This window comes from Setaria italica, chromosome IX (assembly GCF_000263155.2).
Source record: "Setaria italica strain Yugu1 chromosome IX, Setaria_italica_v2.0, whole genome shotgun sequence".
Classification (NCBI taxonomy): Eukaryota; Viridiplantae; Streptophyta; class Magnoliopsida; order Poales; family Poaceae; genus Setaria; species Setaria italica.
Genome location: NC_028458.1, coordinates 25,074,943 through 25,088,893, shown reverse-complemented (window position 1 = coordinate 25,088,893; position 13,951 = coordinate 25,074,943). Strand labels below are relative to the sequence as shown.

At 43.6% G+C, this 13,951-nt stretch overlaps 2 pseudogenes; both read left to right on the top strand.

The window, feature by feature from the left end:
• Positions 1-3,281: 3,281 nt before the first annotated feature.
• Positions 3,282-5,860, top strand: LOC101759185 (annotated as a pseudogene).
• Positions 5,861-9,173: 3,313 nt separating this feature from the next.
• On the top strand, positions 9,174-13,551 carry LOC101765969 (annotated as a pseudogene).
• Positions 13,552-13,951: the final 400 nt, after the last annotated feature.

Here is a 13,951-nt window from a genome sequence, read left to right as displayed (position 1 = left end):
CTTAAAGCGTAGTTTTCATTGTTTACCTGAGTTATAAGCACAATGTTCGATTCTGAGAAAATTACGCTGGATGTTATTACCAAATTTAATCATACTCCTACCTGAGTTACTCTTGACCAAAGAAGAATGGATGATGCGGAGCTGCCAACAATTGAAGATTCATGGATATAGTGTTAAGATTTGCTATTTCTTAGTTAGAAATCAGCCTTTTCTTTTCATGTATGTTCAGATGGCATTTACAATGCTGATTGATCACATGTTCTATATGCTTTCTCGATAAATGGCTGAAAGTTCAAGGCGTCTTCCAATGTACATTCCACCTAGTACACCCGTGGAAATCGAGAACACATATAATTCGGACAGCTTGTCGTAGATCACATGCGCTAATTAAACTGTTAATATCATCCTCAGCATGTTGACGTATGTACTTGCTGGACAAGTATAAAGTAGCTAGTTGATGATGGAGCTAAAAAAGCAGCTGCTTTCGACTCGGAATCTCGGATATCCAAAGTAAAATAGACTATATGCATGCATAAGCATGGCGATTCAGACTCCCTGATATATTCCTAAGGTCTGCATAACTGCATCCCGATTGCCACCCTCACCAATAGTCCTTCCCTTGACGCCCCGCACGGCTGCACATTAATTACCTACATTGACTCGAGAAGGATCAGAAGCATGGAGAACAATCTATGCTGATGTTTCTTTTCATTTTCTTTTCAAAACTGATTTAATTGTCAAATTTATTCCCAATTTAAACTTAGTTAATGATATAAACCCGCTAGGGTTGATTCCCGATCTTTCGATGAGAGAGGCGTGGATAACTCGATTGTTGGATGGAGACGACGTTCACGGCCCGACTACAGCCTTCCAAGCTGCGCCTTAGCAACCGATACACCACCTCCAATGGCTGCCGCGATCTTGTGGAGCGCGTCACCCGGCCACTAGGGCACTCGTCCTGCAAGCAATCGAAGAACAAGCAAGAACAAGTATAACAAGCAACTCAATTGCAAATATAGAGATGGAAACCAATCTGAAATTGATAAAGTTGGGGTTCCGAATCGAGTAGAACGGATGGTCTAGTCGACACACGCGTCTACAAGGAAGTAGCAATGGCTAAACTTACATCAAAACAAAACCCAATCTGTTCGTGGCGGCTCTAATCCTTATTAATACCTAGGAGGACGACCAGGGGGGTGTTGGGGTCGTGCTCCAACCCTAGGACACGTCCCTAATGGACCCAACTTGATACACGGCCCATCGGGCCAAAATAGGACGACGCAGCACCTGTGGACAGAAAACCTCTCGGTAGTATTTCGATGATTGCGGTCGCCTCAGAACAGATATGGACATGAGTCCGGATCCATATGAAAATAGACTTCATAAGGATTCCAAGGAGTACTTGAACGCCCAAAACGGAGTCCGGATGAGGTCATGGCGGTCGTTGCAAGTTGGGCCAGAACTGTAGTCCGAATCCAGCACCAAAACGTGTTGGATTGGATCTCTTTCTTTCCTTGGGCCAAAAGTGACGTGGTGGCCTGATTGAGGACGTTAGGAATACTTGGACTTGGCCCCCAATCTACTTCTTTGGTCCTCCATGCCTTCCATGTGTGTTTAACACTATTTTTGATCCATGTATGTATTTCTGAAATTGACAATGAATACACATCATGGTGCAGCATCAATTCATCAAATGTATCACATATAATTATGATAAAGAATTGTTTCACCTCGGAGTCAAAAGATGCCAATATGGTTGTATCCGAGCATGTGATGTCCTCATCAGTTAAGGTTCCAACTAATTTCAGGAAAATTTCAGAATCTAAAGTTAATTTAATTGCACAACTTCACATCAAAGAAGTTTAACTTCCATTTAATTTGAATGTCGTCATTTGTGATGTTAAAAATGGTGCGGTGGTAAGTTCTGTTTGGTTTCTCGTACTGCATGATTAGTGACTTGCTTTGTCAGAAGCATTCCTTTGATTATGCCAGCATGATGGTAGAAAATGTCGCAAATTTGTACATAGTGACTCTTCGTAAACCTAGTACGACCTTGTAGAGATGACACAGCACGCATATAGAAATAATATATACTGCATCACCGTCCCCACTTGTGCAAATTAAATGTTACTTTTGTTATCTGAGTCCAAACCTCGGGCGCCGTATTGTTGATATATATGTAGAGCAAAATAAGTGTGACTCACGCACACGCAACAGATCATCATGATCTTGCGTTGGCTCAAATGCCAAAATAGAATGAATCCATGATGCATTCATGATTCAGACTCCACTATATATTTATAAATATTCGGAGGTGATTCCCCTTTACTTATAGCTTTTTTCCTTTTGTGAATCGAGGAAGGTTACAGGCAAGCAGCTACTCGTGATCGGATAGATACACAAACATTTTATTTGTGCGCATTATCTCCACTACCGGGGAAAACGTATTACTGAGGAAATTCCCTTCAGTATTAGTTCCTAACCCCCCTCTTTAGTACTGGTTGTGCAAGCAGTATTGTTACTTCTGTATTAAGGGGGCCTTTAATACCGGGTCAAATAACCGATACTAAAGGGCTATTAAAAAATAAACAAGGAAATCCAACCGGCTGCCCGGCCCCACATCCCGTCCCGCAGCTCGCCACCCCGCCGCCCGGCCCCGCACCCCGCCATCCAGCCCACCGCCGCAGATCTGCGCCCGCCGTCACCTGCATCCCGCCGTCGCCCGTAGCCCGCTGTCGCCTCAGCTCGCCTCGCCGTTGCTCCTCACTGTTGGTGAGGGGCGAGCGGAGGGGGAGGGGAGGGGAGGCAGAGGAGATGCTGAGAGGAAGGGGGAGGGGACGGTGCTGAGAGAGAGAGGCCAGAGAGAGAGGAAGGGGGAGAGGGCGGAGAGAGATGGGAGTGGGTACGGGGGAGATGGATTATAATGGGGCGACCGCTGAGGTCCTTTAATACCGGTTGGTAACTCCAACGGGTACTAAAGGTCTCCCATTAGTACCGGGTGGAGGCACCCGGTACTAAAGGGTGACCTTTAATATCGGGTGGAGATCCCAACTGGTACTAAAGGAGGTCACGGGGGCTCTGGGGAGCTATCCGTTTGATCCGGTACTGATGCTCACATTAGTACCATGTCAAAAACCAACCGGTACAAAGGGTAGGACCAATACTCAGTTTTCCAATAGTGCTCTCCGGTGCATCTCTCAGTAAGCCTTCCTCTATCTATCGTGAACAAACTATATAAGCATATACATACACGGGTTATGCCACTATTTTCTCATCTTCTTCAGCTACATAAATTGAGAGATCTAACACGCTATTTGTATCAACTTACAGGCATATGCATATACAGCAACGGTTGCTAGCTGATCTCTCGGATCTAGATATATATAGATCCATTCTCTTTTCATTGAAGATCATCAAGCTGCGATGGACGCAAAGCCGTACATACTCGCCATTATCATAGTAGCCATCTACGCCGGCATGTACGTGATATCCAAGGCTGCCTTCGACCATGGAATGAACAGCTTTGTCTTCGTCTTCTACCGCCAGGCTGCTGCATCAGTTTGGCTGCTGCCTATCGCACTTGTTCTCGGAAGGTACATCACTTTAAATCTCAATTATCCAGCCTCCAAACATATTCTAGGGCGAGCTGAATTTGTTTGTCTTGAATCAATTCTCAGGAAAAATGTGCAATCCATGTCCCTTCGGTTGCTCGTGAAGCTGTTTTTCCTCGCCTTAATTGGGTATGCATGTTGTTTTGTCATCTCCATATTCTGATTAGATATTCGCTGCCTTCGATTGATGTATGCGTATGCACGCCTTGGATATGTACGGCTGTTGCAGTTCCTGTAGTTTATACTTCTGGACATACATGTGCACATCGTAGTGAAATTGCCATATGCAACACTATATATTTATATCGCTTCGTAACTCCCAGGAGCACGTTAGGCCTGAATTTCAGCAATGCAAGTGTGACGCTCACATCAGCCACAGTAGCCTCTGCAACAAGCAACTCCACCCCTGTCATCACCTTTCGTCTTGGCACTGCTCTTCAGGTAACACAACTGTACGCATCATCTATCAAAGTGTACATCAACTTGAGCACTAGATAGAAACTTCTTCAATAAAACTAAAACATCCAGCCAGCCAGCCAGGTCCCCAAGTCTCCAAACTAACAACGCGCCCCAAAACAGGGATAGTCTTACCGACCCATTTCCTAGTATATCAAATATTCAGACCGAGCAACTTAAGCTACACGCGGCCAAAATATCTTCTACATAGATTTTAATAAAAATAAGAAAAAATTGGTTATCTTCCACCATGTCCAGATGATTAACAAGGTTAAGAATCTCTTTTGCCCTTTTTTTTAAAAGAATCTCGTTCCTTTTGTCCCTAACCCGCCACCTTGCTAGTTGCTACAGATTCGTGATCCAACCCAATTGGTAAATCAAAGATAATAATCTCAGCTCGTATCACTTTCACAACCACACAGTCAGAAAAATAACTGAGCATATAGATTCAGTTTGAACACGCAAGATACACACATATATATATACATATACATATATATATATATATATATATATGTATGTATGTATGTATGATATGTATATGTATACACACTGATCAGTTAGATTCTGCTGTTTATAAATTAAAGATGTTCTCGATACGAGCAGAGTAAAAAAAACATAATTATTTCTTAGAGTGTTGATTGCTTCGCATGCAACGGCATGGCAGGATGGAGGCGGTGAAGTTAAGGAGCTCCTCAGGCATAGCCAAGGTGACCGGTGTAGCACTCTGCCTGGCAGGTGCCTTGACCATCGCCTTATACACCGGGCCATCGCTCAGTCCTATCAATCATCACCGTGCCTTTGGCGCCCACGCTGCCCCTGCCTCGAAAGCTCCAAGTTGTGGAACGTGGATAATCGGCACGTTTCTCATGGTTCTGTCCAACGTAACATGGTCGCTATGGATGGTTTGGCAGGCCGTTGTGCTCAAGGAGTATCCCAACAAGATGCTCATCACAACAGTGCAGTGTGTGTTTAGTACGGTGCAGTCATTCGTTGTCGCAGCAGTTGCTGAGCGGGACTTCACAAAGTGGAAGCTCCAGTTTGACGTCAGCTTGCTCGCTGTTGCTTACACAGTAATGATTATTTACTTGCTCGAATATTATCCTAATAATTGTCAAGTTGCAACAAGAGTAGCTAAGGCATGATTGCTCAATTTTGCTTGATGCATTGACCAAACCAGTGGTTCTAACAGGGATTTGTGGTAACTGGAGTGTCCTTCTACCTGCAAGCTTGGTGCGTGGAGATAAAAGGCCCAGTCTTCCTTGCGTTCTGGAACCCACTCTGCTTTGTCATGACCATATTCTGTTCCTCCTCCTTCCTTGGAGAGATTGTTCACCTCGGCAGGTAAGTAAATTATATTGCTACAAGAGCAAAGGAGTTGCATTGAATTATGTTGAACAGCTAATCTTCGCCCTTTTCTTTTATTACAGCATTGTGGGTGGTCTCCTATTGGTTTGTGGCCTTTATAGTGTGTTATGGGGCAAAAGCAGGGAGAGCAAGATTTTTGAGTGTAGCGACAACACTATCAATGGTGTGCAAGATGGACAAGAACACAAGAATCCTCAAGCGATGCAGCTTGGCAAGGAAGAACAAGAGGAAGCAACATCAACGTCAGCTGTATGAGGATTTGATCAAATAAAGAATACACCTCTAGCTCATTATTTATGCCTTTGTTGTGGTTACAGTTATTTCTAGGTGACCAAATTAGATTGTGCACTAAGTAATTCCAATATTACATGTACTTAAAGACTAAAACATAAATGTAGATAACGACAGGAAAAAGTTGGATGCTAGTGGGGTGAATAGAATCTTTCATCTCCTCGTAGAAACACCTCCATTCGGCATTTCCAAACACACTCGGAATTAAAGGACTCCCCGACCGCGCTGCCCGCCTGGTCCGTTACTGAACCGTCGCGCGGAGGGCTCCTCCTTTCTGTCTGCGCACCCCTGCCGCACCCGGCATTTTCTTCCTCCCTCCCACCCCCCTCCCCGACAATCTGCAGGCCCACACCGGTCAACAAAATTCATTATGGCAAGGAAAATTAGGATTTCAAAATCAGTTTCCTGTTTTGCCTCACTCCTATCGCGTCTCGTCTGTTCGTCTCTCTCGGTCTCTCCCCCGCGGCCGAGAGTTTTGGCGGCGATTCCAGAACCACATCTTCGAACCCGTCGACCTCGGTAGGGGACGGTTCCATCTGAGTTATCCCGCATCACGCATCTGTTGCGGATTGGGACAAACTCGCTATGGTGTTCACTAGGGTTCCAGCATTTCTGAAACTTGAGAGTTTTTTTCGAGTTGAGTGGGTACTAGGTTGAGTATGAGAGCTATGGGAGGATTTTATGGGGCTCGGGGGCTGGTAGCGCGATTCGTGTGATGAACTTAAATTCTTTTGTATCGGATTCATCTCCCTTTTCACCGATGAGGATGGGCCTGAGAGTAATGGGAGGATTTTGTTTCAGGGGCGTTCTGGTTCCCAGGAATTTTTTTCGCCTGATGAACTTGAAATCAATTTTGGACTCGGATTCATATTCATTTTCATCGATGTGGGGGATTAGGTTGGTTGCCGCCGCCACAGACGAGCCCCTTTTGTGCATGAGCGTTGGCAATCTCTCCAGGTATTCAACCGAAATCAACTGGTTGAATTATGTTTGTGCTTTAGGATGAAGTTTTTTTGAAATAACTTTTTCGAGGTGTAAATTATCTATGGAAACTAAATGTTAGGGTTGGTTCACAAATGTTTGAAATGCAAAATGAATTGTGATGCTGGTTTTAGAACATTTACCATCTCCCCAGGCTTGGCTGTGATGTAAACTCGTGGTGTAGGCAATCCATAGTAAATTCGATGCCTATCAGTCTGTTGGTTTTCGTTCAGCTTTATTTTCATGATTGCTTGAAGTTTAAGTGGCTCACAGATGATGTTTTTTTTGTTGATGATATATCTAGTAACCTTTCTTGGATTTTCATGCTCATAAGCTCATTGAATGTACCTTCAGTAGCCTTCTTGTCAAAGTTCACTACAAATGTTCATTCGTTTTATGTAGTATAAGCAGTACCAATACTGAGCACTAATGTGGTTTATGTTTTTGCATCTATTGAGTAACTGTTTTTAAAACAATTGGCTTCTTTTTTATTGCCTCTTCCAGGCAGAATGGATGAAAGTGATAGTCCGAGGAGTTTCTTCGTCAAACAAGAAGGATAATACTTGTGTGCAAGATTCAAAGGTATAGTTATTTAGGAAAAGTTGTTCACAGAAAAGTTGTGTCACAATGTTTGCCTTGATTTTTTTTCTAAAAAGATCTATGCTAAAAAGGTTGCAATAATAAGTTGCTGCTAAAAATTTATAATGATAATAGAGGGTGGAGCTTAGTCAAGCACCTCCTCTGCATGATAAGTCACTGCCAAAAATATGTCATAATAAGTTCATGCTAAAGAGTTGTTCATAATAAGTTATGCTTGAAAGGTTACCTGCTAAGTTGTATGTGTCAAAAGTTATATTTGTTGGAAAAGTTATTTTCAGAATGCTGCATGCCTGGTTCCACTACTTATTATTAGTAATACAAGCACCTTCTCTTCCTTTTTTTTCACTTTTTAAATTCCGTGTAGCTGAACTGGCACACTAGCTAGATAGTATCGTGATATCTTCTTTGCCGTCCCAGTTATTATGAATGACTGAAACCAATACCAGCTTTTTTTGGGCTGGGAGGGGGGGATTAAAGCACTGAATTTCCATACCAAAAAGGAGCTGTTCAATGTTCAACAATTTTATTAGTTCAATATTCAACGGTTCTTATTGTCTTATTTTTTTGGCTGAAAACTCTGGACACTAGCTGTGATGATGACGGTGCCAGCACGCACTCTGTGCCTAGCAATGTTAAAGAATGGGCGGTATGTTTGATGCTATCCTCTCTCTTCTTTTGTTGCTGGGATATATGTGAATAAGTTATGTGGATAAACTTTTGACATGCCAATAAGTTGTGTCACGCAGATTATTTTGTGCCAATAAGTTAGGCAAAAAGAGTGCATCTTCTAAGTAATGCACATAAATTAATAGTCATGCCAATAATTCTCATAAGTAGTAGTGTGTATAAGTTGTCTAGAATGAGTTAATTATGCACAAAGATTTTGTGTCAAATAAGTTGCATGTATAAGTTTTTCTATAATGTTTTGGTTCTGGGTACAACTTAGTTTCTGGAACAGTTTTACATATTTTTTGTATATAGGAAATGTTATGCGCAAAACTCCTTTACATTTTCCTGTTTCTATTATGTAATGTTATTGAATGTAACTCCTTCAAATTTAGCAAAAATTACTAAACAAGTTATTTTATATCACAAACACATGCAAACAACTTATATGTCAAGCTGTATCAAGGCCGTTATAACCTTTTCTAACAAATTTTGTATATTGAAAACTTTACATACTTGTAATAAATTACGAACACATAGCTGTTGTTACAACTATTTTTTTATCTGTCAGGTGCTTGTCCCTCTTGTAGAAATAGTTTTTGGTACCTACTTGTTGCAAATTTTAGGCATTAAAGGTTTGAGGTGATATGTCCTTTCAAAAATATTGACATCATCAAACAAGATGCATTTGTTGCCATATCAAACTTCCCCAAAGTATTCAAGCTTGTACACAGCAGGTCCACAACAGTTGGCATATATGATATGCCAACAGCCTTTGGGCGCATATCTAACAACACGAGGCAGTTTAGTTTACACCACTTTTTTTTTGTGATCACACCCCCCTACATCACAAATCTATACCTATTATTAAAGCAAGCAACGTCTCTGCCAGGGCCTTTCGTACGTCGCCCTAATTTTGCAAAAGAGTATAGGGGGGCTCAGTTGGAAAAAATAGGAAAGCGAGGGGGTTAAAGGGGAAAGAGCTCAGCTCCCTCGTTCCCCTACCCTCCCTCGGGGGATCGAGATGTCGCCGCTCCGGGCCCCTACCTCGGGGGATCGAGACGCCGCCGCTCCGTCCGGCTTCGAGGCCGGAGGCCAGTTCCTACCTTCGCCCTCCACCCCATCTCCACCTTCGACATCCCGCCGCCGCTCCGTCCGGATCCGGGGCCTGCGGCCGGTTCCCACCTTCGCCCTCCACCCATGTCCACCGACGACCTCCCGCCGTCCTCCGACATCGACGCCATCATCCTCCGGTTCCTACACCACTTCAGGGACCCGCGCGACGCCGGCCGTGTCGACTTGGTAAATGGCCACCGCATCCTCGAGGCGGCAGCGAAAAAAACTTCGTACGTCGTGGTTCCTCCGATCGATTCCGCAGCTGCGACCCACCCGCCGTCGGCTTCGCCTCCCTCCAACCCGCGCATCCCGGGGGTTCCTCTGATCGATTCCGCAACTGCAACCCTCCCGCGCCGTTCGCTTCGCCTCCTTTCAACCCGCGCATCCCATTTTGCCGTCGATTCCAGTGATCAGCCGCCGCCGCACGCCCTCCTCCTCGCTCGCCCTGCGCCACCGCCGCCGCTCGCCCTCCTCCCTGCGCCGCAGCCGCCCGCCCTCCTCGCTCGCCCTGCGCCGCCGCCGCCACCGCCGCTCGCCCTCCTCCTCTCCTCGCTTGCCCTGCGCCGCTGCCGCTCGCCTTCCCCCTCGACTTCTTCTTCCCCATACGAGATGTTGCAGTCAGGCTTCTTCATTTTTCCCCAATTTTTTCAATCCATAGCCTGAATGCATGAGAGTGAATTACCACACCACCATCTTCTGCATCTCCATGAGGTTTCATTTTGATGCTCACTGCTGCTGTCCCCGCTGATTCGCATCCAGCGAGCTCTAATGCAGTGGTCCGTGGATGCAAATATTTTCCCCTGGAAACATTTTTTTTGTTTACCTTACCTATTTTTTGCAGTGGTCAAACTTGTTTACCAGCATTTTCATTTTGGTTCAATACTCATCTCCACTATTTTCACTTTGTCAGATTTGTTAATTGAACGAAGTTGAGCACTGGCTACAAACAACCAAGTTCTTACATACATCAGGTGAGTTTGTGTTTTCCTCTTATTTTAGATTCAGAGCTTTTAGCATGTAAATGAAGCATTTTTACCATTAACTTTTGCATCCTAGATGGTTCTATGTATATTCTCCCATCCAATAAATTCTGTTATTTGTATAAAAGGTGAAATATCTGATCCTACACTTATATTACAAGCACGCTTATTACCCTGCATGGGAGGGAGGAAAATGGTTCTAGCTTGGTCCTTCGAATAGAAAATGAGGAAATAGTAAATATAATTAAAGTTGACGAGTCTATTAGGCTGTTAATTAGAAATTTCTAGCCTAAACCTCCATAGATATATTCAGCGAACAGGCTATCTTCCTTTCACTTTGCAGCTTATGTATCTACATCTCATTTACTGGCTATATTTGTGATGTTCAGTTTATTTTTTCATGTGCTCATGTTCAGGCAGAACTTCTCCATTAGTCCTATGAGATTGAGGCGGATAGGACGGCGTCTATAGACACACTGATGAACCATTTGCAGGTGAGAATTTGTTACTTTTCAGGCGTGATTGTTGTGAATTAGTATCGGGCAATGAAACAGTCTGCATTTGATGCAGGAAACTGCACTTAACCATGTGAAGACTGCTGGGCTGCTAGGTGATGGATTCGGCTCCACACCAGAGATGAGTAAACGAAACTTGTTCTGGGTGGTTAGCCAAAGCAGGCCATTGTCGAGCGTTATCCATGCTGGTATGGTTCGCAGAATTGCATGTTGTTATTTTAGTTTTCTAATTGTCATTTGAGCTTGAATTAAGATGTACCCCCTAGCTTTTGACATCATGTGGCTACTCTCGGAGACATGCCAACAGTGTGGGGCACATAATGATTTTGATTACAGCTTGTTTCCTTGGTGCTGGGTATTGAGTAATCAGTTGAATGGAGTTTTCAAGTTGTTTGACAATAAATGTGAAAGGAAAGGTCCCTGGTCTTTTGTGCTGTTTGACAATAACTTTTTGGAGGAGCGTGGTTATATCTCACTTCAGGCAGTTTGCAGACTTTAATAATTGATACGGATACCCTCATTGAACCTCTTAATATATTTTCTCATGTTTCCTAAAAGATATTATAAGTTTGTGTTTCGTGAGCTTAAGATATTATAAGTTTGTGTTTTGTGAGCTTAAGGCAGCCCCTTCCATCTGGATTCTACTGATACATGTTCTGAGTTTGCTCGTCTATTCTGCTGCAGGGGTGATAATGTTGAAGTAGATACATGGGTTAGTGCTAATGGTAAAAATGGAATGCGTCGGGATTGGCATATACGTGATTCTATAACAGGCGACACGATACTGAAGGCAACAAGGTTCAAATCTCAGCCACTCTGATATATTTATACCATTAATCACAAAACTACATTACCAGTTTATGTCACCCAATCGACATGTTACGATTGGCCTACAATGCTGCACTAACAAATATTTCTCCTCAAAATTATTGTGCAACTTGCATCAGACTGACATTCTGTTGCAACTTGTTCTTATGTCTGTATCTGCAGTAAATGGGTTATGATGAACAAGCTCACTAGGAAGCTTGCAAGAATTCCAAATGAAGTGCGGACTGAAATAGAACCCTACTTTTTTGAGCGATCCACTATTGTCGATGAAGACAACCGCAAACTTCCAAAACTGCCAGAGGATAAAAGCGCTACTGCAGCCAAATATGTCCATACAGGCCTGACTGTAAGTTAATTGAATTAATATTTAGATTGCAAGTCTATTCATAACATTTGTTTTTTCGTTTGCTGTTTTATATATTTTGCTTCTGTTTAATGCAGCATTGGTGGGCTGATCTTGATATAATCAGCATGTCAATAATGTTAAATACATTGCAAGGATTCTTGAGGTAATTTTATTTCCGATGATACGCCCTTACTGAACTTGTTGATATTTCTTGTTTAGACACTTGAATAGATACCCTAGCACATTATTTTAGTACTTGTTCTGTATTTGAACTATTTTGTTTCGTACTTGAGGATCCTTAACAAGAATAATCTTTCAATTTATCTTCTGTACCTCTGAACATTGCATTGAGGTCGCCTTATGTGTTTCCTGGCATTTTGTTTTGGGGCATTTGGCAATCATGTGGCAAACAGATCATTTACTTATGCCCAATCCTGTATGTTCTGTTGCCAGAACTTCAGTAGCCAACTGATTGCAGAAGTTAATGAACATTGGAATGTTAGGTGCTTGAGGGGCCTCAGAATCATGTCACTGGATATGATTAGGTGTCCACTTGACTATTCATCGAACAAGCAAATCCAATCTCTCACAATATATTATTTAGGTGATATATTATTTTGGCTAACTTATTTATGACAAGGAATATACAAGTTGGACACCCAATGCTTCTCCTGGACATTTAACTATATTTGGTTGGTCACCTAGGTACCTAACAATGTCACTGACCTGGGTTGCTTACTTGCAAGAGCAGCCTGTGTACAAGTCAATGTATCTAAACTATAAAAAATATGAGTAGAGATAATTCTTATTTGCTTGATTGGTGATATGCTATATATTCTTGGCTGGTCCCATGCACTTATCGGTGGGCACAAATTTTTATGACAAACTTATCATTTGGATTTCCTTCCTGCTTAATTAGTTGGCAGTCTTCTTGTATGTATTAAGGGGGAAAATAAAGTTGATATGGAACTGATAGGATTGGTAAAGAAACCAAAAATAGAAGACAGTTTAGTATACAAGTCCCTAGCACACAAGTGTTTTCACATACACCAGTTAACTTTACATTCACCTTTATCAGAGTGCACCGATCTCCATTCTTGAGAACCATGAACTGGCGAGCATTGTGCTGGATTACAAAAGGGAGTGTGGCCGGGATAGTGTGCTGCAGTCACACACTACCGTGCACACTGATTGCAACAGCGAGTCTGGAGAAACAACATTGCACTGTGAGCATCTGGTGAGCCTTGAATCAGGTCCGACCATGGTGAAAGCCCGGACCATGTGGAGGCCGAAGGGAACGAAGGCCCAAGAAACTGTGATTCCATCTTCATTGTGAACTGTATGATGTTCCAAATGGTGATTTTGGCAGGAAAAAATGGTAAAAATCATTGTGGCTATCTGCATCCTCTATTGGAAGCAAAGCACACTAGGCATACATGATGCTTTGTTATAATCTCATACCAACGTGAGACCTAAGCTAATTTAAACATAAAGTGTCTAAAGATAGAGGAGATATAAGGGTGCCAACAATGTTGGCGGCGAGAAGTGGAGATCGAAGAGGAAAGAAGCCTCCCGTGCATGGTTTGTTGTTTCTATTTTTCCTTTGATTTCTTCTTCTTCCTATGACAAAATCTTGGGTTGCACAAATGGGTGTTGTAAGTATTGATTTGTAGCTACTTCTGTATGACGGGGTGCAGCCATATTCGTTCAGAGAATTAAAGAATTAAGCTCGTATATTGTATTTATTGATATTTAATTTGATATTCTTCTCCTGGCTGATAAAGCATGTTGAACAGCGTGCTCTCCATGTCTCCGGCGGCCGGGACGGCGAAGCGGAGGCGAGGTCGGTCGGTTCGTGGAGCTATCGGCGGAAGAGACGGTGGTAGATCAGCGGGCCGAGAGACGATTCGGCCAACGCCAGCGAGCTATCCATGTCGTCGGCGGTCGTGCCGTCGGCGGCCGGAACGGCGAAGCGGAGGCGGTGGAGCTTCGTCCGGCGGCATGCCTCCACACCGCGCCGCCCGCCGCGTGCCCTCGAGAACCTGGTGCAACGGTACAGCACGACAATCTCCTTGCTTCCTTCGTCCCCGGCGGCCTCCGCCGCGGCGACACGCATGAAGGGCGATGGTGGCAAACCGGACCGGCCCAAGGAACTCTCCGTTCGGCGCAGCGCTGCCGGTTTGGTCGCTAAAC